Genomic DNA, 21980 nt, shown 5'->3' on the forward strand with positions numbered 1-21980 from the left:
AACACACCACGTACCAAACAGGAACATGATGAACTAATAACGGACAAGATGTACAATGAAGGTTGAGTTTTGTCACACTGCTTGTCAGTTTCTCAAAAGGAGCTGATATCAGAAGGAGACATGAGCACTGTGAACAGTGGGAGAGGAGCTCATCCTCGGCAGCAATACGGCACATGCAGTGGCACACAGGCTGACATCAATTAAGCGAGCACACAGTGCTCAGTAGAGGTGCCAACCAGCCCCTTGATACCAATAAAACACCAATTGAGGCATGTGAAATCATATGTGTATAACACGCATGGAGGCCACAGCCAACAGCACTTCTCCCACACAGTTAGAAAAAACAGATGCACAACAAATGCCCAAATTTACCATGGCAAGACAGAATGAAAAGGTTTCTACCCAAGTTCATGTCAAATTCCACTCTTTTAGTTACTATGAGGGAGGAAAAAACAACTCAACACAAAAAGTATAAGAGAAAACCGGATTCACTGAAAGAGGAACAAAGGGTAAAAGATGCAGTATATAGGGTAACTGGTATCTAAAAAGGTTGGAGGTTCAAGCCCCATGAACTATAACTATTGTGCACTTGAGGAACTTTACTCGATAGCTTCAATTTTAACACCTCAGGATAGGTACAAATTAAGAAAATGGTTACATTTGCATACACAGAGCTGGAGTTAAAACTAGATGTTCCATGACCAAGACCATTCCCAGGCTCACTAAGAACAATTTCCAAAATGCAGACTTAATCCCAAGAGTACTTTATCTGCTGGGTCAAAACTTTTCACCCCTGAATTGATTGCAGCATTTCTTTCAAACACTGGACTATTTTGTATAGTGTGTAAGTACCCATTCAGAGCCATAGAATTATTACAAATACTTTTAAATTATACCATGCTGATCTGTGGCAGTGGTAGAAATAGTCACTCGGTGGAAATACACAGTTGTCTTTTCTGTGACTTGTAATTAAGATTTGTCGCAATGCTTTATGCCATCACTGAAGTAATTACCTTGCGATCTTTCGTGCATCATGAGGGTGCAATATGGCTGCCATGGGGACCTCCCAGTTTCTCAAGCTTCACCCTTGACTCACCCTTTTCTGGCACTGTGTCACTCCCCTGCTGTAGGTCAGACAGAGAAGGACTCGATTAGAACACATCTGCCAACAGATGCACAGAAAGCCTTTTAATATTACTCAGGCTTACTAGCTCAGTTTCAAAATGTAAAGAGCTGCCACGTTGCATACTGCCTTTTAAAGCAGCATACTAAACATCACAAAACGTCATGAGACTTATTAAGAAGCCTCGAATTAGGCAGCAACTCTGTGACACACAATTAGCGGGACTTGCAATGTGTTTCAACAGTTTTCCATTAGCATGTTGGTAAGCTAACAGCATGTTATTTTAATAAAGAGTACTCACAAAACCTCAATTAATAAAACTGCATTCTGTGGTGGTCTGCTTTCTTGGGGTATCTGAAAGGGATACTCCACCCCAAAATGAAAATTGTATCATTGCACAGATGCACTGTTTTCAAATCAAAGCATAAATACACGTAGAAAACATATCATTGTGGCACGGCTGACAAAAAAAAAAAAAAAAAAAAGCGTCCACTACCAGTGTTCAGCTCATATTCTCCAAAATGGTAATATAGTGATGCGGAGACACACAGAGGAGAAAAATCGTAAAGTCGTAAAGCCACGTATATGATGCTTTAAAGTAGGTATGAAATTCACCAGTTATATTTTCTAAATTAATGTTATTGATCTTATTGTGAATGATTCAAATGATAAACATGTCATTTTTAATCAAAACATATAACTCGATCTTCTGGTGAAATGAAAGACTTCTCTCTTGCATGTTGAACTTCTCCAATCAGAAGAAAAGCTCTGATGCTTCTTTTGTTACATTGTGACTGCCTATGTAGGCAGCTCACTAGATTTTGGGACAGAGCGATTGTTTATAGTCATAAAACATTAAAACTCACATTTACCCCAGCGTTGATGAGCACTTTCCATAAAATAGACTCAATGTAGTAGTTTGTGCCTCCAACTATGATGGGCATCTTTTTCCGATGATGCATGTCCTCTATGTATGAAATTAAGTCAAACTCCCAGACAATGACGGCATAGTTACAAGCAATACATAAATTATGCACAAATACCATACATGTGCAACCACATTGGGTAAGACTGCAGAACACACCAGTGCTACAGTGTTCGGTAAAAATGTAATATCATTCCTAGATCTATAGCTGCTCTAGCAATGATGCATGTAATGTCCAGGCCCGGTGCCGTGAGAGGGCAGGCGGTTCAACATGACTGCTGGGATTCTGCTTAAGATAAACGGCATCAAAGGCTGCCTCCGTGGAGCAATTCGATAACTGCTTCAATATGAATAGATGCATCAGCACTCCTCCTAAGTCGAGACGGACAAACACACACTCCCAGATCACATTCATCAAAATGAAAGCAGACTGGATGCACACTGTCCAACCAACCCGCATCACTCTGTGATCCCTGTGGAGGGAGGTGGAGAAAACAAAAGAGAGGAGGAGAGAAGAGCAGGGAGTGAGAGGCAGCCATGAGGAAAGGGGTGGGGACGAGATTGCATTTCTGAATGGCTATGGCAGAAGATTGACAAATCTAATTTCTCTTGATATCTTAATTGTGATTATAAATTTTAAATGCAGCCCTATTTCTGCATGCTTTATAGTGGTTATTACTGCTTTTTAGTGTGTGTGCAAGCCTGGGGTGCTCATCACCCACCACTCCTTATTTCTTGTGTGCAAGCGTCTAAGGTGTCTGCGGAAGCGCTCTTCCAGACACTGTGAGAGCCGACGCACCTCCTCACAGCATCTCCCTCAGCTATTAATACCCTCCTCATCTCTCAGCAAACATCTGCAGCAGGCGGGCGGGGAAAACGAGGACAGCGACACACCTCGCTCTCCGTCTCCGGTACACGCATTTCCAGTTATGGCCTTGCATGTTCTGAAAGAGCATGGCAAAGGAGACCAGCCCAGTGCCTAGTCATAAAATGCCACAGCCATTCATATGGCTCACTGGGAAATGCCACATTCCACAAAAGATGAGAAATTAAAAAATTGGGATTTGCATTCAAACAAGACTCAAGTCTCACAAAAGCAGTGTCACTGATGTGAGGCAGGCGATGACATTTTAAAAAGGACAATTACTCAGAATGATCATTAAGATGTTTGCAGATCATATCTTAAAAGGCTGAGTAATGGCCCATTAATTTCATCTGCAGAGGCAAAATAAAAAACATTTATATTTAGAAGGGGGTGTCAACTAAACGTGTCAAATAAATGAATCTCTGCAACCATTAATTATGGGGAGTATGTAATGTGCAAAATGGCCGACTAGTCACCAGTGATGCGCGGGTCAATGTATAAACAACCCTCACCCGACCGATGTTTTCAACAATCCCGCCCACTACTCGGACTGCTAAAAAAGAAAATATTGTAACTGACCCGCTTCCTGACCCGCATTTTATAAAAGTAGTAAATGCGTTGCCCCTTTATATTAATTTAATTACTTAAATAGGCTATAGCCTACAGGATAATAAGCGTTATGACTGCACACATAAGGCTTGCCACAAAGAAATTGTTAAAGTAATGATTATGAATGTGTCTAAATTACAAGGAGACATTTAATTTAGTAATAATCTGGTGTTTTCTCTGTCGCTGCTAAGATGAAGTTGATGATGCGGACTCGCCATGAACGCACGAGAGAAATGCATATTTCATATGGATTACATAATCAGAGAGTAGCCTATTTATTTTGGCTTGAATATTTTCATTTTAAAGTAGAAATTTCAAGCTTTCTGTAATATATCGCCTATATTTATTTTTAAACCCACCGACTAAAAGATTAAGACACTACCAGTCCCAAAATATCACCCAAAGTTTCTACAGCTTTTTTCTTAGCTATTTCAGTATCTGGAAAAATGACTGGGGCTAACTTGTTGTTGTGCAGTTGTTAGAGTGATATGACTGTGTGTGATGTACGGCATGATACATGCTCATCACTTCTGCTGCTCATACTTTGTCAGCCTGTGGGTCATTTGGTTTATTGAAAAACGATTGCACTGATTTGCATGTTTCTTGATGATGTGCTTTTTTTCTGCAGTACTCACATGCCCCATGTCGCTCACATCATATTCTCCACCATGTCCCACAGAAAAACTGCTTTTGCAATAAAATGCAAAAAGCTCTCTCTGCTTCACCATCTACAGGTCTTGACCAAGAGTATGTTGTGGTCCATTCACTATTAAAAGTGCATCTTCTCGTTTTCGTGACCATACTGGCCATGACTGCTTAACCTGACCGATTTTAGATTGTTGACAATGTTGAGGAGGCGTTCGTGCACCAGTCAACAGCTTGATTGACGTACGAATCAGCCTATCGACTAACGCTTTTATTGCTGTCTATAGTTTTCTGAACTATTGGACATAAGTTAACAGTATGCCTATGGATGTATCCTTGTATTAATTAGGCAGGGTCAAATGAAAAAGCGGGACAGATGCTCAGTTTGCGTGAGGCAGGACAAAGGGTAAAATTGGTGTACAGTACAACGTAAAGCGGGACAGTTGGTCACTCTATAATAGCGCCAGTTATTCAGCCAATAAAGTGTAGGCCTATGCATTTCAAAATTGTGTCTAGTACTATATAAATTACAAAGGTTTAATTGGCATCTTTATTTTAAATGACGTGACCGACCGTGACCCAAATATCATGAAAAATATTTTTGGATGACTCGTAACCGCGGGTGACCACAGGCACCCGCTCATCTTGGATCGACACGCGCATCACTGCTAGTCACCCAGTTAACAAGTCAAAGGGTTCCACACTATGGAGGAGAAATTGGCTCATCAAATTACAGGACAATCATAAAAATTACTCACTGTTCAGTAAAGGAGTCGACTGAAAACTCAGGAACAGCTCTGAATGCTTCCCTGGCTATGATTCAGATCGATTCACACAGAGAAAAATATCTATAAAAATAACTACTTCCTGTTGCATCTGTGATGTTGACTTAGTTTCACGTAGAATACTTTTTTTCATTTTACAGTTATAATTATTATCCTTGGAATTATTAAATAGTCACTCGTTCATGAATCAATCACATACATGGAAAAAGGTCTTAAATAAGTTAATTCAACCTGGAAGATTTTGAAAATTCACTACGAAGGGTCGGACATATCATGAAGGATATGAGAGACAGAGCCTTGTTCCTGAAGTCCACCACTGTATATCCACTAACCAATGGATCCACAAAGCTGATCATATGATGGCGACACTGGGCTTGCTCTTCCTCTGTAACCTTATTGGTGATGATTTCCAGCCCTTTGTAAACCTGCAGTGAGACAGAGGTAGAACAGGTCACAGGCATGTCCTCACTCATTTCCTACATAACTATTGTCATCATTATTTTTTTAAACAAGGAATCTTTTGTACTGCAAGTTGGCTATTTTGCAGGCTAATATATCGGTGAATATTTGGCATTTTTCAAATAGGTTAGGTCCATAGGTTTTTCTGTTTTGCCGATGTGTTTGAAGCAGAACTTTTATTTTGACGACGCTGAGAAAGGCAGCGCCTGAGCACACAGTGCTCACATTCTCCATCTTGTTCACCTTTGGCGTTAACAGTTTTGTCTAATACCGATAGAAGTTTGTCTAGTAATCAGATAAACAAAGGAATTAATGTATACAAAAAGTATTATAATGATTGTGTAATGATATAAACTCCATACTCATCGGGAAGAAGGAGGCGGGAACCGGCACACAATCAAATGAAACTTTAATAATCTCAAAATAAACACAAAACAGCGCACCAGCCCCTCACGGACGACTGGTGCGCATAAATAAAAAGCAAACATAAAATAATGTCCCAGGCCTGGTCCTCTCTCGTCCTTCACTATAGTCGCTCCAGTTTTATATCCTTCCATCTCTTACCGTGGGACTCGATACCGGCGGTGGGGCGCAGGTGTAGCTCATCTCCAATCACTACACCTGGCCTCACTCCTCGTTCCCACGCCTCGCGGCCCCGCCCCACTCGCCACAGATTGCTTTTATATTATTAGTAATAGGCAAACAATAATACTTTCTTGTTTGCCGTCAGCATTAAGCAAATACGCATTTATATAAATTAAACAAATCTTTGACTAAATAATGAACATACAAACTTAGTCGAATCCAGCTGTGAGATCTTGTGGAGTGTACATGTGTATCCAGCATAACTGCATGTTCTCTGTGTGAAGGTGGGCCCATGTTAATTGAATGCTTTAAACTTTTAAAAGTGGTTTTAAATTATGCTGTGCTTTATGAATTAGCCCACTGTCATTTTCTCTGTGTGCTGTATGTAAAATGAGGGTTACCTTGGCTTTATATGAAAAATATGATTCCCAATGCACACAAACTTCCCAGAATACTGAGTGCCCTGCTGGTTAGTGTTTACTTCCTTTTGAATTGTGTTATTAAATATATATATATATATATATATATATATATATATATATATATATATATATATATATAAAATACTTTGTCATAAAAAATTTTTTACACATTTATTTTTAAATCAAGTCAAATTATAAAGAATTTCTTAAATATTCATAAATTTTGCAAAAATTATATCAGTTATTTCTGCACCCCCCACCCCTGCTTTCCAAGATATCGGCATTGGCTGTCAAAAGAAACAAAAAACAATATCGGTCGACCACTAGTGTGAGCAGTCATGGCTTACCGACCAGCTTACCGTAACTCCTCTGCCCTTGCGTATTGATTTCGGCAAGTTAGGAAGAAATGCTACTGAATTATTAAGATCTTTCCCCCTGTGCTCTCCACAGGACATCGCTGCCAGCAAAATCTTGCTAAGGGTGAATGGGGAGAACAGCATTTTAGGAGAGACAGGAATTCAGCCAATTATCTCCAGAATAGAATGGTAAACACTAATAAAGGGGTGTGATTAAAACATGCAGAAGTTCTAAACAATCGAAATTGGCATGGTACTGCTGTTCTGTTTTTACTGCCTAAGTAAATGCCTACTTTTTAGAGCCAGCCCTCTTGAACACAATACTTCGACTTTACAGGCTGGAAAACTTGGAATCTTGAAATAAAACTAAAACACGAGTTGGTTCACTAAGCTTGAGACAGACAAACAAAACATCCATAAAAGTCCAGCTTTAGTACAGAGCACAACACTTTTGGACAACTGTTGGCAAAAACAATGTGCTGAAACTGAAGTTTATCAGGTCAGATCAAATTGCTGAGTACGTTTATATGTAAAGTGGATGTTCATATGTTAATGTGCCTTGTTAATTTCCATAAACCACCTGGATGGACAAAGTTCCAGAATTTTGTGAGCTCTCTATGGAAGTAGCATTTTAAGACCACTAGGAACACTACAGCTCTGACACAGAACATTGACATTAGATATCCAGCTAATATGGTTACATTAAGAAGGATCAATACAGCAAAGCACATGGCCTGAGAGACCAGCATGCTGGGAGCATTACAGCTCTGTGGTGAGGGCATTTCAGGTCAGATGACAGATAAACAAATGAGGGCGGTGACAAGTTCTGCAGATACTGGAAGCAGCACCTTATATAGTATGGTCAGTGTGCTTTTAAATTAATAATAAAAAAAGGACAGAAATGAACCATAATTTACTATTATTAAATTGCACAAATGAAAGCCAGTGCCAATAATAGTGCATATTTCTTTCCCTAAAAATTCATCAAATCACGTTACGGTTATTTTTTCCGCTGAAAATCTGCAGACTAATATTTCAAATGTTCTGTCATATACACATTGAAGATGCTGAAGATTTTTATATGAGCAACTTATAAAACTTTGCACAGCCTTGCTAGTGCTAGTGCTAGAGATTTAGATTTTTGTTCACTGAAAATGTGGAAAGATTTTAATTTAAATCATCAATATTGAGATTAGATGTAGATTAAACTCCACCCCAAAGAGGTGTTCAAATTGTAACAGTAACTACGCTGAGTTATAAAATGAATAAGTTAATAAATAAACTGAATAAATTGTAAATAAATAAAAGTAATGGAGAAGTGGCAAAAATCTGTCAGGACATGTCAATGCCCTCTAAATTTAGGTCCAGTCAGGTTCGAAATTAAATCAAATTAGAGCAGGTCAGATTTGGGTATAAATTCCCCAATTCCGTCTCGGGTCGGGTTTTTTATAAACTTAATAAATGCACGTCAGCTTCTGGTAAGAAGTGAATTAGGTACAGTAAACATTATAGGACCCGAGAAGACCTCAAGTTTGACCACTAAGCTAAAAACCATAAAAAAGAAACCTTGCAACCACCATAGAAAAAAATCTGCATGTTGTGTTCTTCAGAGGGGCCCTAGCATGTATGAGCTAACCTCCAGGATAAGACTAAAATGACACAAAAGAGAGAACAAGAAAAAGGGGGTGGGGCAGGGGTGTATGTGTGTGGGCCCTGTGAATGCAGAGCCTGGTCATGTGGCTCTCATTAGGGGCCACGTTTTCTTAAGTGCTGCAGGCATTAACGGGTTTTGTTACCTACACCCGTTTGTTACACCCTTTCATGAGAATCCATACCAGCCTCTCACTGATACGGAGCCCACCCGGTGCTCCAAGCTTCAAATGACCAGCGCATCAATTACCCAGTGGTTATTTTATTTTTATTTACTCTAGTCGTTTAATAGAAGGCATATTTAATCTGGCATAAATACAAATGCGCCTGTAAAAAACGGAACTACAACTTGTTCAATGTGTCATGCTGGTGTGGAACATATTGTCGATCATTTTACAGATGAAACTAATATTTTGACAACTCAAAAAGAAAGTGGATAGTATATATATATATATATATATATATATATATATATATATATATATATATATATATATATATATATTTAAACATTGGTACAACCTTGCTTTGAGAATGTTGAAAATAGACTTCAAGTTTCTCACAAATGAACAGATTTAAAAAAAGTTGAGGAGTTAACAATTCTATTAACTGGAAATCTGTTAAAAGATTTAAGTTTTGATGTTCCTCTCAGCTTCATATTTATTCGCGTCAAATTTAAACTAGTTTCCTGACCTCTATCTCACAGACATGTTTGATTTAATTGATCAAACCATTGGGGATTCTTTTTTAATGATTAGCCTTCCTGTTGCGTTCGCCCTGGTTTGTCTGGTTAATGTCGCAATGGTGAAGTCCTGCTGTTTGGTTTCATGCCCTTCCATGATTTTAATGGAAGGCATCTAATCCCATGCAGCTGCCTATGCATGTGTGTGTGTGTGTGTTCTAGAGAGCCAGAGTGTCTAATTGAAACTCATTATTAATGAGGACAACTGGTCCATGGGGGGGATGGGGGTGTTAGGAAGTGAACAAATGTGGAATCCTTATATCACATCCATCATTTTCCATTCTCCAATTGTAAAAAAGACAAATAACAGCATTTATGAGGTAGTAACAGTTACAGCAGTGTGTGATAATCCAAGTGCTTTCCATACACATGAACCGAGCAGGAGACGGCCGACAGAGTGGTCACAAGTCTGTGTATCGAACACAGCCCAATGGGGTGGGGACAATTTTTCTTTGTGTGAGAGTGAGTGAATGGGAGCGTGTGTGTATATGTGAGACCCAAAGGAAGGTAGAAAGCAAGGGTAAGGGGGTGAACAAGCCAAAAAAGCTGTAGTGAATCCAGTGACCCACACCACAAACACTTAGACGAGTCCCCAGACAATGGCTTTAGTGTTGAGCTGTTACAGCCTGCCGCGGCTATGATCCACACAGCACCTCAGACCATGCGCGAAACAACTGCTCCCCACTGTTCATACAGAATCACACACTGTCTGAGTACTGTAGGTCATCAAAAGTGCTAGCACTGGCTAGAAATTTTTTTTTTTTGCTGGTGGGGAAAGTGTAGTATAAGCTAAGATAGTGGTCTAATCAGCTAACAGTGGGCTACTAACAGTTAGTGGAAGTCGTGGCTTAGTGGTTAGAGTTTGACTCCTAACCCTAAGGTTGTGGGTTTGAGTCTCGGGCTGGCAATACCACGACTGAGGTTCCCTTGAGCTAGGCACCGAACCCCCAACTGCTCCCCGGGCGCCGCAGCATAAATGGCTGCCCACTGCTGTGTTCACGGTGTGTGTGTGTTCACTGCTGTGTGTGTGCACTTTGGATGGGTTAAATGCAGAGCACGAATTCTGAGTATAGGTCACCATACTTGGCTGTATGTCACGTCACTTTCACTTTCACAATGCACAGCAGTTTAATACAAGCTACATAAACACAAAGAATGAGAAATCTACATATTTGTTCATACAGTATTATGCTGTAACATCTAATGTACAAGATTAGTAAATGATGTCTGGGAAGCACCACGTTTCACCTGGTTTATCATCAATTGTTCTGTGCCGTACCAGGTAGGCTCACATGGAAATATAACTGTAACCATACATGACAGTCCTTAGAACTGTTCAGCCCGAGAGTAAAAAAAAACAACAATATTCAAGTTTGAATCAAGACATGCCAGAAAAAAAAAATAAAGATAATTAGCATCTCAAAATTTGAAATCGAATGCAAACACACCAAATGAATATTCGAATAATCGAATCTTCTGGTTCAGTCCTACTTTAGAGTTTCACTGTTCATCAAGCATTCGTCTGAATGGATGTGAACATGCACAGTTCACCAACGCTTTGTCTCACACACATGCAGCGAAAGAGAATTAACACGCTACAAGTAAACAATATTCTTAGTTTTTTTTTATTTTCCTGTCTAAATAACAACGTTCCCTCGGAATTCTTCATCAGTTTGGCGAGTAAATTAAAACATTTACTAGCCAATGGCGATTCAATTGCCAAGATGTCTGTAGGTGAAAAATTCAAGTATTAGTATACCGCTCCTCAACAAGAAGCTTTTAATTTGCACAAATGTATGACATCTTGATGGCAATGATAATTAATGAGAAGCCTAGTGCTTCTGTATCAGAGGTGGAAACTGGAAACTGATTTTTTGCAACACTGTACCTCCCACTAAACATCTTTAACGCCCCAATCATGCAGTCATTCACGCTTCCCCACTCTCCTCTGTCTTTCCATCCATTCCTCCTCTCCTCCAGGAATGGCTCAGTGAAGCCAAGCTAATAAATCATTCACAATGTCGCTCTTTCCCCTCACTTTAGCGCTATTGTGCAGTCATCATTATGGAGGCTTTCTGAATCGCGCCACACTCAACACCCCACCCACAACTAACCCACTTCAACACCTCTTTTAAAGCTTTTCTAGGAGGAAAGAACAGGGTGCCAGAGGAGATGAGCAATGGAGAATAAATGAGCGACATCACTTCTATTTCTCGCTTCAGTCTGCACCGAGAGACCAGTGTGGGAGTTTAACTGGATATCAGGCAGATCTCTGGCTCTGTTGAGGTTTCTCAGACACCGGGATGAATGCAGACGTCACAGCAGGCATGTGCTGCGCCGCCAGTCCTAGGCAGCCAGACAGACTGACACAATTGGATTTTCATTCATTCAACTCAAATTGAATTTAGCTGCTGGTGTGTTTGGCAAAAGGTGGAAATGGTTCCTTCCAAAAGCATTTAGTGCCTGAGCTTCAAAGCATAAAAGGCCACATTAACCTTTTCCCTGTCACCTGCATCTGTCAATTAGGTTATAAATCAGATGTTTACAGCAATAGTTCTGCCAAATATGACAACTCTGTCATTATATACAAAAAAAATTTAATAGTTTATTTTTTAAGTTAATTTTAGCTTATAAACACATAATCTTTGGCTGTACTATGCACATATGAATGCGCAGGACGCATTTGCTGCGCGGACTTACATACCGGAAGCGTTCACTTAGATGAGAGTGTTAAAACATAGCACAAAAATGAATGAAACGTATCGCTGCAGCTTGAGACAGGCTATTGTGACTGTTCAAAAACAGGCCGCATTAAAAACGTGAAGCTGAGTCTATGGTGCGTGCTTATTATGATTATTAGGAAAGCGCAAGAAGACAATAGTGTGAGTTTAGCAGTGCGTCATCTAATCATTCAGATAACGGCTGTTATTTTCTTCTTAAGAAAAAAATTAAGATGCTCTTAAGAATATATTTGAGAACTTAAGATTTTTTTCAAGAACTGCACTTAAGAACATTCTTACCAACTTCGTGGAATTTTCTTAAGATCTTAAGAAGATTTTCGTGAATCCAGCCCCTGGTCAATAAGAATGTTGTACGGAAAAGAACTGTATGAACATTCTTCAAAAGTTAGTTCTGTGTGTTCCACAGAAGAAATAAAAAGCCTATAATTAGGGCTGCACAATTGATCAAATGTCTAATCGCGCTTTATGGATGCCACAATTACTTAATCGTTCAAAGTCCACTTACCGTATTTTCCGGACTATAAGTCGCACTTTTTTTCATAGTTTGGCTGGTCCGTCGACTTATAGTCAGGTGCGACTTATTTATCAAAATTAATTTGACATGAACCAAGAGAAATGAACCAAGAGAAAACTTTTCTGTCTACAGCCGAGAGAGGGCGCTCTATGCTGCTCACTGCTCCTGTAGCCTACACTAAGCAGCATATAGCACCCTCTCGTGGCTGGAAACGGTAATGTTTTCTCTTGGTTCTTGGGTCTAAATAAATGTGACTTATAGTCCAGTGCAACTTATATATGTTTTTTTCCTCATCATGACGTATTTTTGGACTGATGCGACTTAAACTCAGGTGTGACTTAAAGTCCGAAAAATATGGTATGTTATTCTGCGTGCTTAAGATGTGTTTATTTTTCTTTCTTTCTACATGTTATCTTAAGGGTTTTTCCCATTATTTAAATTTAGTTTTAGTATAACATTATAAATACCATTCATATTTTTACTTTTTATAAATTAAAGAAGAAACCAATCCGATATATAGTTGACATTTGAGGCTTAATACTATAGAAAAGCACTAAAGGTTTTTCAGTTAGAGTGTTTTAAGCTTGTTTATTTTCATATAAATATACGACATGCAGTTGCATCGAACAATGATATGAACTTCATTCAATGTAAATTATGACAATCGTAATAATCACAATAACAATTTCAAGGGAATAATCGACAATTATGATTTTTGTCATAATAGTACAGCCCTAATTATAATGGCAGCTATAAAACAATTTATTTTGCCTAAATTGTTTAAAAATTAAATAGTAAAATATAGTAAAAGAAACAACAATAAAATTGAGTATAAATATTGAAAATAATATTAAAATATCACTGATAATATATAGCACATCCCCACATATAGGTTTGAAAAGAGATTAGGCACAAAGGAAAGACATTTAAATAATTATAATGACTGGGTGAATTATTGCATTAAAAATAAATCTGATATTAATGCAAAACTAAAATCCATCAATCATTAGACAGATGCATTAATTAGCAAAGCAACCTGACTGCAATAATTGCTGGGTACATTTACATGGCAAGGCCCCTGTGGGTTTCCATTGCTGTCCATGTAGGTTCTGTCTGCTTTAAGGTCTGATCCATTAACTCAGCACACAGGGAGGTGTAAGTGCAAACAAGTGCTCAAACAGGTGCAACTCCTTATCAAAGAGTTTAGAAAAAAGGAACAGAAATTAGACAAATGCTTTAAAGGCCTGCGTCCAACAGAGTATTCAAATCAGGTTGATAAATGATTCTCTTTGAATTACGGCTATCCTGTGCAACAGGAGAGCACAGATGAGTCAAGGCCAGTCATTTGTCATGTGCTGAAAGTTCGTGGAAAAGAGGCCAAATCGGTCTTTGAAAGAGTCTTCACATCGTGTCACAAGGTTAAATAAAGTTCAGGTAAATGGTTACTGACTATGTGAATTCACTTTCAAGGTCCTACACAGAGTCTGTTGAAAACTCAGTGCCTCTAAACATCAGTATACTCCAGTTTACAGGCCATGAGAAATTATGCGATGCTGTGTCTATAAATCTTAGTGATTAGCTCTCTTTGAATCACTTAAGAGGCTCCGCCACATTTATTATATCAGCACTGAAATGTACAAAAATAATTTAATTTGATACTTTGAAAACATTTTAACATAAATAAGTTGGACATTTAAATCTCTGATTTAAAGTGTCAGCTTGAGAAAGAAGAAAAATTGATTTGATCCGATTTTCAACATTACCAATATCAAATTCATATGGTTAACTGGTTATCTGTGTAAATTAGATTACCTTTAGATCATATGGCACGTAAACATATGCCATGAATAACAACTTTTAAAATAATCTAATTTAGCAAGTCATTGTAGCTCAAACACGGCAGCGTGGGTGTTTGTGCAGGTCTCGTTTTTCTATAAACCCTTTGGATTCCTTTTACACTGATCAAAAGATGACACCAGCAAAGTGTAATAAGAATCGGTTCCGCATCAGTGAACCCAAACACCTACTAAAGTCCATTAATAACCGCTTGCGTTTAGGTCTCCTGGTCCTTCATTCTTGTGAATGGGCCTATTAAAAAGGCTGTTGGGATCTTGAAGACCTCGTGTGAAAAGCAGAATCCCTTCTTTCTTTTCTCTAGTTACGGCCTTATTGACCACAGCCGGGGTTCCCATGAGCAGTTTGTCAACCCGTGGTCTATTGAGCCAATCCCTCTGTGACCTTACATGACACTGCTCGCACCAACAGCAAGAATTTGGGTACCAGACTTCAATAAACTATTATTCAAATATTCAATCCCAACCTGACCACACAAACAATCGGTCGCTCTCACGGATTAGTCCCATTCTAACCCTCTGTACAGTACTGCCATTCAAAATCTAAATAGTGTCCTGTGTAAGCCGCATGGCAGTTGAATGTCCATTGAAAGCTACTGAGCATAATAGGCGGGTAGGCACCATTTCAGCACGTCAATAGCGTGCAACAAAAAAAGCCCAACTCACTCTTGCACAAACATGCATTTACTATCTACGAACAAATGCGATACTTTTCAATATACTCCACAGATACACGAAACACACTGCTGCTAGGTCAATCCAAATCTTTCATTGTATCTCTTGTGGAGCGTTACCACCAGTGAGGGGTTTTGGAGGAGCCAGCTTGCAGCACAGTGTGTGAGCAGTGGATGGGACTGCAGTGCAGCACAAGGGAGGAGTTTTATTAGCATAACCCAATTAACTGCACCAGGTGACAGCCATGCCACTCTTAATAGAGCAATACATCCTCAAGGAAGACGCATGAGGGAAGGACAACTAAAGGTTCAAATCTTCTATGAAGAACATCAGTGGCACTTGCCTGTACCAAAGTCGCCATGGGAGTTGTTAGAGTATTCAAGAGCATTCAAAATAAGTTTAGTGCAAGTATCAAATCACAAAGGTTGAAATTTCTACTAAATAAATACATGTGCTCCATATTTTAGAGTGAAGTGAGGCACTGTGTTTATCCATTCATGATCCAGCGTTTTCAGTATCTCAAAATGGCTCAGTTCGCAATAATTTATCACCGCATGTGGTTTTTGAGTTGTTTATAACAAGTTGGAATCCACCAACCATCTTACCAATCTTGGAATGAGAAGCTCTTATATAGCACCTGTTCTCAGTAAAAGAGCCATTTTTAAAAGCGCTCTCTGAAATGCAACCATATTTCTGAAACGTTTCATATTTGATTTTGTAATAAAATTATAATAATAATTATTATTTGTATATGTTTATATGAATGTATGTCTGAGGGGAATTCTGTATTTGCTTCAAATTTCAAATTAATTTAGTTTGAAACTGCTCATTGTTGCATGTATGCAGCATCTTTGTTCGATCATGATTAAAAATCAATGGTTGCCACATTTTAAATGGAAAGAGCACTGACAAAGCCTTATTTTGTTTAGATGAAAATATATATATATATATATATATATATATATATATATATATATATATATATATATATATATATATTGCTATTTATTTGATTTTGGGGCTTGTTTTAAAATTTTGTTATTTATATTAAAAGTTTTTCAATTAGCAGACTCTTTTATGGAAAGTGACTTACAAATGAGAACAATAGAAGCAGTCAAAACCAACAAAACAGCAATAATATGCAAGTGCTATATTAGTATATTAATATAGTGTTATATTTCAATTTCACAAAGAAATGTGCAGCATTTTGTCCAAGCAAATATAAAAGGACACATTTAATATATAATATGTCTAAAATCTAATTTTGTAAAATATAAATAAATAACTTCGACTCCTGAGTTGAGTCAATCATTACATCCCTACATATTATAAATATATAATCACAAAATGTTTGGCCAAATTGTGCAGCCCTACAAATGGCAAAAGAAAATATTTCCCAAATCTCGGAGCCCTACCCAAATCTCTATGATATTCTTGTCTCTAGATATGGCTCAAGGCCCTCCTTGAAATGTAAGTTTATTTCGCATGTTTCACCAACTAGGCAAAAGTCATAAGTCAAAGCCCATCTCTCTTCAACAAGCCACACAATTTGAGGTATCATTCATGTCTTTAGCCCAAATGTGCAGGACAAAAACCGAAGTTTAATACTAAGGGTTAGGGATTGAGCAACAGCAAGTAAGTAAACACAGCTGATAAAGGAGTCATTGAATAGCAAATAGGGCTAGATATTTAAACAAAAATGCATGTCAAAATTTTTAAGAGAAGCTATAACAGAGCAATCGTCTTAAGGATACTTTGCCAATGATGTAATCTATGTGCTGCATTTAGAAAGATTATGTAATTATCTGAGAAAATTATCATAATTGTAACTTTGTACATCAGAGCCGCACTTTCAAGCCATAAAATACACAAAATACACCCAGTTAAGCTTAGGATACGGTCTAAATTTCAACATCCTGAATGAGGCTTTAATGTACAATTAAACTGACCCAAACTCAAAAGCAGAAAAGTCCTTTTCTACCAAGAATAATAGACAAGCGTATATGCAAATGTTGTACCAAACCTTCACTAAACCCACCCCCTGGGCTCCCAGTCCTTGCTTCCAGGGGCCCTGAGGGCACAAAAGGGGTCCATACAGCCAAAGCCTTTTCATCCATTACTGACACAGATTTGGTAGAGGATGCACCTCAGCAAATTTACCTGATCATAGCTGCAAAGTGCTGGAAGATATGGTAGTAAAAATAAACTTGACTAATAGGCCAGTCACGATTGTCGATAAATCAATTAATCGCACGATAAAAAAAAAAAAAATGCTTGATAATTTTTTCAATTTTTATAAAAAAAGAATAATAATTTAAAATGTCATGATGTGAGGTTAGTCTCTCCGATGGCACAGATGTCCCGGGAATGATAAGATAACGTCTCGCTAGAGTGACCAGCTTTGGGAAGCGCATTTCATTTGCTTGCGGATGTCTGCGTCTCAAGTGATATTGCATTGTACTTGCACTACTTTTTTATTTTAATATTGCGTAGCATATTTTGCAAGTAACTTCGTTGCCCTTTCTCTCGAAATGGTCCCACATAGTACCCTACATTTCGCTCACTTAATTTGGCTTGCTCAGCTAAATACGTCTGTAGGCGTGTGGTTGCGTGTGTCATGAGTTCACACACACATACACACACACACACACACGGGCCATTCACACGTCGAGCCTAAAAAAAGCATAGAAAACGCTAGGCGCGTCATTTTCTCCTCCATTCCAAAGCGCTCGGGCAGTTGCGCTCCTGAGGCGTCTATCATTGCTAAGCATCCATCAGCCGCGATATCTGTTACAACAAGGAAATTTCAGTAATGGATTTCCACCACTGAAAAACCCTAGCTGTAACTCTGCTACAAGATTTATTTATGAAGAAATGTAAAAAACTCTGTAGTGTCTGGGTGCACCCCATTTTTCAAAAACAACGGGGAATTTCACCCTGAAGGAAGCTGATTGAGTTGGTTCTTTTCACATGACCTGTTGCGTCATTCTGAAAAGCTAAGATGTTTTTAACTAGATGCGGCACGGACGCGCCTGAAAAAAACAAGCGCGTCACACAGTGGCGCTTCCATCATGAGCCTGCATACCCCATTTGAAATAACAAACTTGAGCGCCCAAAACACGCGATATGTGAACAGCCCCTTCATCGGTCAAAATGTTTACTTCCGGTTAAAGGTTAAACTGTCAAAATGAGCATCCCTAACTGGCAAATAAAAATAATATAACATACAAACATACAAAATGTATTAATTTTAAGCCACACAAAGTCAACATGTTGGTATTTCTTGCTCTGAATCTGCCATAAAATAAAATAAAAGTTTATTAATCTTTGAAAAGGTGTACCTGCGTTATTATGCCATTATCATTATATTAGTTGAAACTGGTCTTAGAACGAAAATTGTGTTATTCATCCAGCAAAATTTGTTATTGTGACAGAGTAAAGCTTCGTTCCAATTCTCAATATTTGCACTACAGGACTCGAGGTAAATAGATAAGTATGATTAAACCAAAATGCATTTGCATACAAAGTAAAGCTACAGTGTGCAAATGTCCAGCACATTTGAAATTGTCATCGACAGTGACCAATGGGCTTCTACTCACATTGAGGAACTAACAAGCCACTGTCGTATTCAAATCTGATTCAAACCACATATTAAAAATGTAGATTGTTATCTTTCACTATAGCTCACAACAACTGCATGTAGTTTTGTACATTTCTGTGAATTTTTGGAGCTCCCTACAGTAATACACTGTAATTGCAGAGGATAGCTGTACACAGGCATTTATTGTTAACAAAGCAAACCACCCTTTTCAATGTATTTCACTCCCACTCACTAAACTTACATACTCCTAGAAAGGATGGGGATAGAGTGTGGGAAAGAAACAGAACCCATTCGCCCTGTTAGAAATAAGTGTATCATAAAAAAGATTCACTGGTTTAGCCAAGATATGTGCCGGTATTCGGTAAAGCAATACATCACGTTAATGAGTATGCACGGTATTGTTATTGTGGGCACTTCTAAATACCGTGAATAATTATATATTACAAATTATTCCGAATTTGGAATTAATTTTAAGAATACTATTCCCATCAACTGGTCAAAATGCACAACATGCTGTATGCTGCTTGAAAGATACCTGTGCGCTCTGATGCACTACATTCTAAAACATATTTAAATAATTTAAAATATCCATTCAGATTTGTGTATTCGCTACGGTGTTCATCACAGCACCAAATACTTAAATATTTAGACTTAATAGGCTATTTACTTTTTTTTTTTTTTTTTTTTATCTGGACTACAACATGCCATAGATATTTTTTGAAAGTGTTTTGATTTATCATTTATCTAACACACATACTTAGTATACACTTAAATTTTGCACATAATACACATGTACATACATAACTGCATTTTGTAATATACCTGCCTACAATTGTCAATTTGTATATTGTCATTCACTATCTACTTATTTGTATTTTTTATTATTTTATTATGTGTTTTATGTTCTGTCGCTGTCATTCTGTTGTACTGCGGAGCTTCTGTCACGAAAACAAATTCCTTGTATGTGTAAACATACCTGGCAATAAAGCTCATTCTGATTCTGATTCTGATTCTGATTCTTTATTGTTCGTTCAAACTTTACATTAGGGCTTCATTAGTTAACATTAGTTAATTCATTAGTGAAACTGCCAAAGAAAAATTATTCTGAACATTCATAAATCTTAGGTATTCTAATATTTAATAACACGTTGTTAAAAAAAAAAAAAAAAAGCTGCAAATGTGTTATTTAATGAGCTAACATGAACAAAGACTTTAGTTTTTTTTTAACAAAGATTAATAACTTATTTAGAAAATGTAGCTATTGCTCATTGTGAATGTTAATGGTTAACTAAAGAGGTCTTATTGTAAAGTGATACCTACGGGTCTTTATAGTTCTTTTGCACTTTAATCTGTGTAAAATTTTAACTTTATATATTTTTCTGTATTGCTTTATTGTATTTAAATGTTCAGTTATTTTTGTTATAAAAACCTGTTAAACCTGTTATACTGTATTATGACAACTTTTTTTAAAAGAAATGGCAATACTGTGATAATACCATGATAAAAGCATTAGCAATTAATTGCTGAAGGAAAATTTTCATACTGTCATATCCCTAGTTCAGACCCCAAAATAATTTTTTCTTTCTTTTTTTATTTTAATGCTATTTGAGCATAAGAAAGCATAAGAACTGGGGCAGTTCCTGTCATTGAAATATTTCAATGTGAGTGTGGCAAGTGTGCTTTTTTTTTTTTTTTTTTCATGATTTCCTCATTCAAGCAGACAGCCCTTGGCCTTGCACACCCTAAATAGCTGCCCAGAGTCGTTGAAAATACTCTAAAAATATATAAATAAAATAGCAAAAGATATCTTGCCTATGCACTGCTTTTGAGTTCGCTGTGAACTGCCCAATACAACCTGGCAGCAGAACTAAAAGCCCATGCAACAAGCAAAGAAGGCAGACATCTAATCGTGTACTTCTCTGGGTATCTGTACCAACTGAGTAAATGTATCTGCGATTCACAGCAATGCTAACGGACAGCTTTCTCCAAATATTATATAGACCATGATCTAGAGTTGGCACTGGATGGTTCAATTATTTTGTAAGACATCATTCATACCGTTAGGCAACATGCTCTGTTATGCGCATGCTCAAAATATCTCCAGCTTTGGTCAGAACTATTCATAACCAAAAGTAGCAAACTAGTGCAGATGATCACTTCTATCCATTTAAGGAAACCCATTAAAACAGATCCTGTCAGAAAACTGAGCAATGCTCACCTTTAGATTACCAATGCATGTAAGATAATTTACCAAATCAACTTAAATGTAAGTCAGTTATTACACGTTGCTTGACATAACCCTGGTGTTGGTGGCAGACCAGTAGACACGACTTTAATCTTGGCTTTATGACAAATTTATGAATTATGATCGCGTGGAGCATTGTCAAAAAATGTCGACCAAAGGTGGACACGAAAAAAAAAAAAAAAAAAAAAAAATCTGAAACCTCAAACGTGTACGATGCGTTTTCCAAGTTTAAACAATGTTTGCTCCTATCTATATTTGGAGGGAAATCTAATTACTAATCATATTTTGGACTCCAGATGCTTTGGAATCGCGATGCTAGTTTAATACGATATAAAACATGCTGCATTTAATGTCTCACCAAACCAAAGCTTCAGACAAATCATGCTGTTCCAATGTAAAGCACTAACTAATATTTCAGCTCTGCTGTTTTAAGACGACCTGTCATTTATTAATCTCAATGCCTTTTCACTTTCTTCTCTGTTTGACAGATGAACCAGTGGATCGCTCGACTCACCTGCATGAAATCGGCGCTTATAATTTCCCCATTAAGCCTTTTCCCGATCTCGATAGCTAGTTTGGATTTGCCCGTTCCCGTGGCTCCTAAAATCACCAGTAAAGACGGGCTGATGCCTCTCCTGAGCACACGCGTGGCGGCCGCCATGACAGCAACCTCTCGCGGCTGTAGAACGATCTGAGCACGCGCGGAGATCTCGCGACGGAGGAGGGAACTGTCTCCAAGCAACTAACACTGTTTCCATAGGAACGGGATGGAAGGATTCGGCTTCAGCAGGTAAGTCACGCGAAGGTAAGGGTGTCTCATTCAGAAACAGGACAGAAGTTCAACAATCGAGCAAAAAGTTATTGGAAAACAGGATTTGTAATATATATGAACAATAAAATGGGTCTGCTTGTTCCAAACAAGGAAAAAATTGTTTGGAATGCATTAGTATATGGATGCATTAGTAATCACTAATGCATTCATATAGAATCCTGTAATAACTAATAACATAATTATTGCTGGCTAGTAACCAAAAATTAAGTACATTTATATATTTAGCAGCATTTATTGATTTACTTTTATTTATTAATTCTTTCATTTATTTATTTGTAGTTGGATTATATTACATTTCAAAATGCTCAAAATCAGATTGCATTGCATACCCACACAATGGCATTAATCATTCA

General features: G+C 37.8%; 1 pseudogene; it reads right to left on the reverse strand.

Moving 5' to 3' along the window:
* Positions 1-21485, reverse strand: part of LOC127935566 (tRNA dimethylallyltransferase-like) — a 38512-nt pseudogene extending 17027 nt beyond the window's left edge.
* Between the last annotated feature and the right edge of the window lie 495 nt (positions 21486-21980).

The sequence above is a fragment of the Carassius gibelio genome, chromosome A19, assembly GCF_023724105.1.
Source record: "Carassius gibelio isolate Cgi1373 ecotype wild population from Czech Republic chromosome A19, carGib1.2-hapl.c, whole genome shotgun sequence".
NCBI classification, from domain to species: domain Eukaryota; kingdom Metazoa; phylum Chordata; class Actinopteri; order Cypriniformes; family Cyprinidae; genus Carassius; species Carassius gibelio.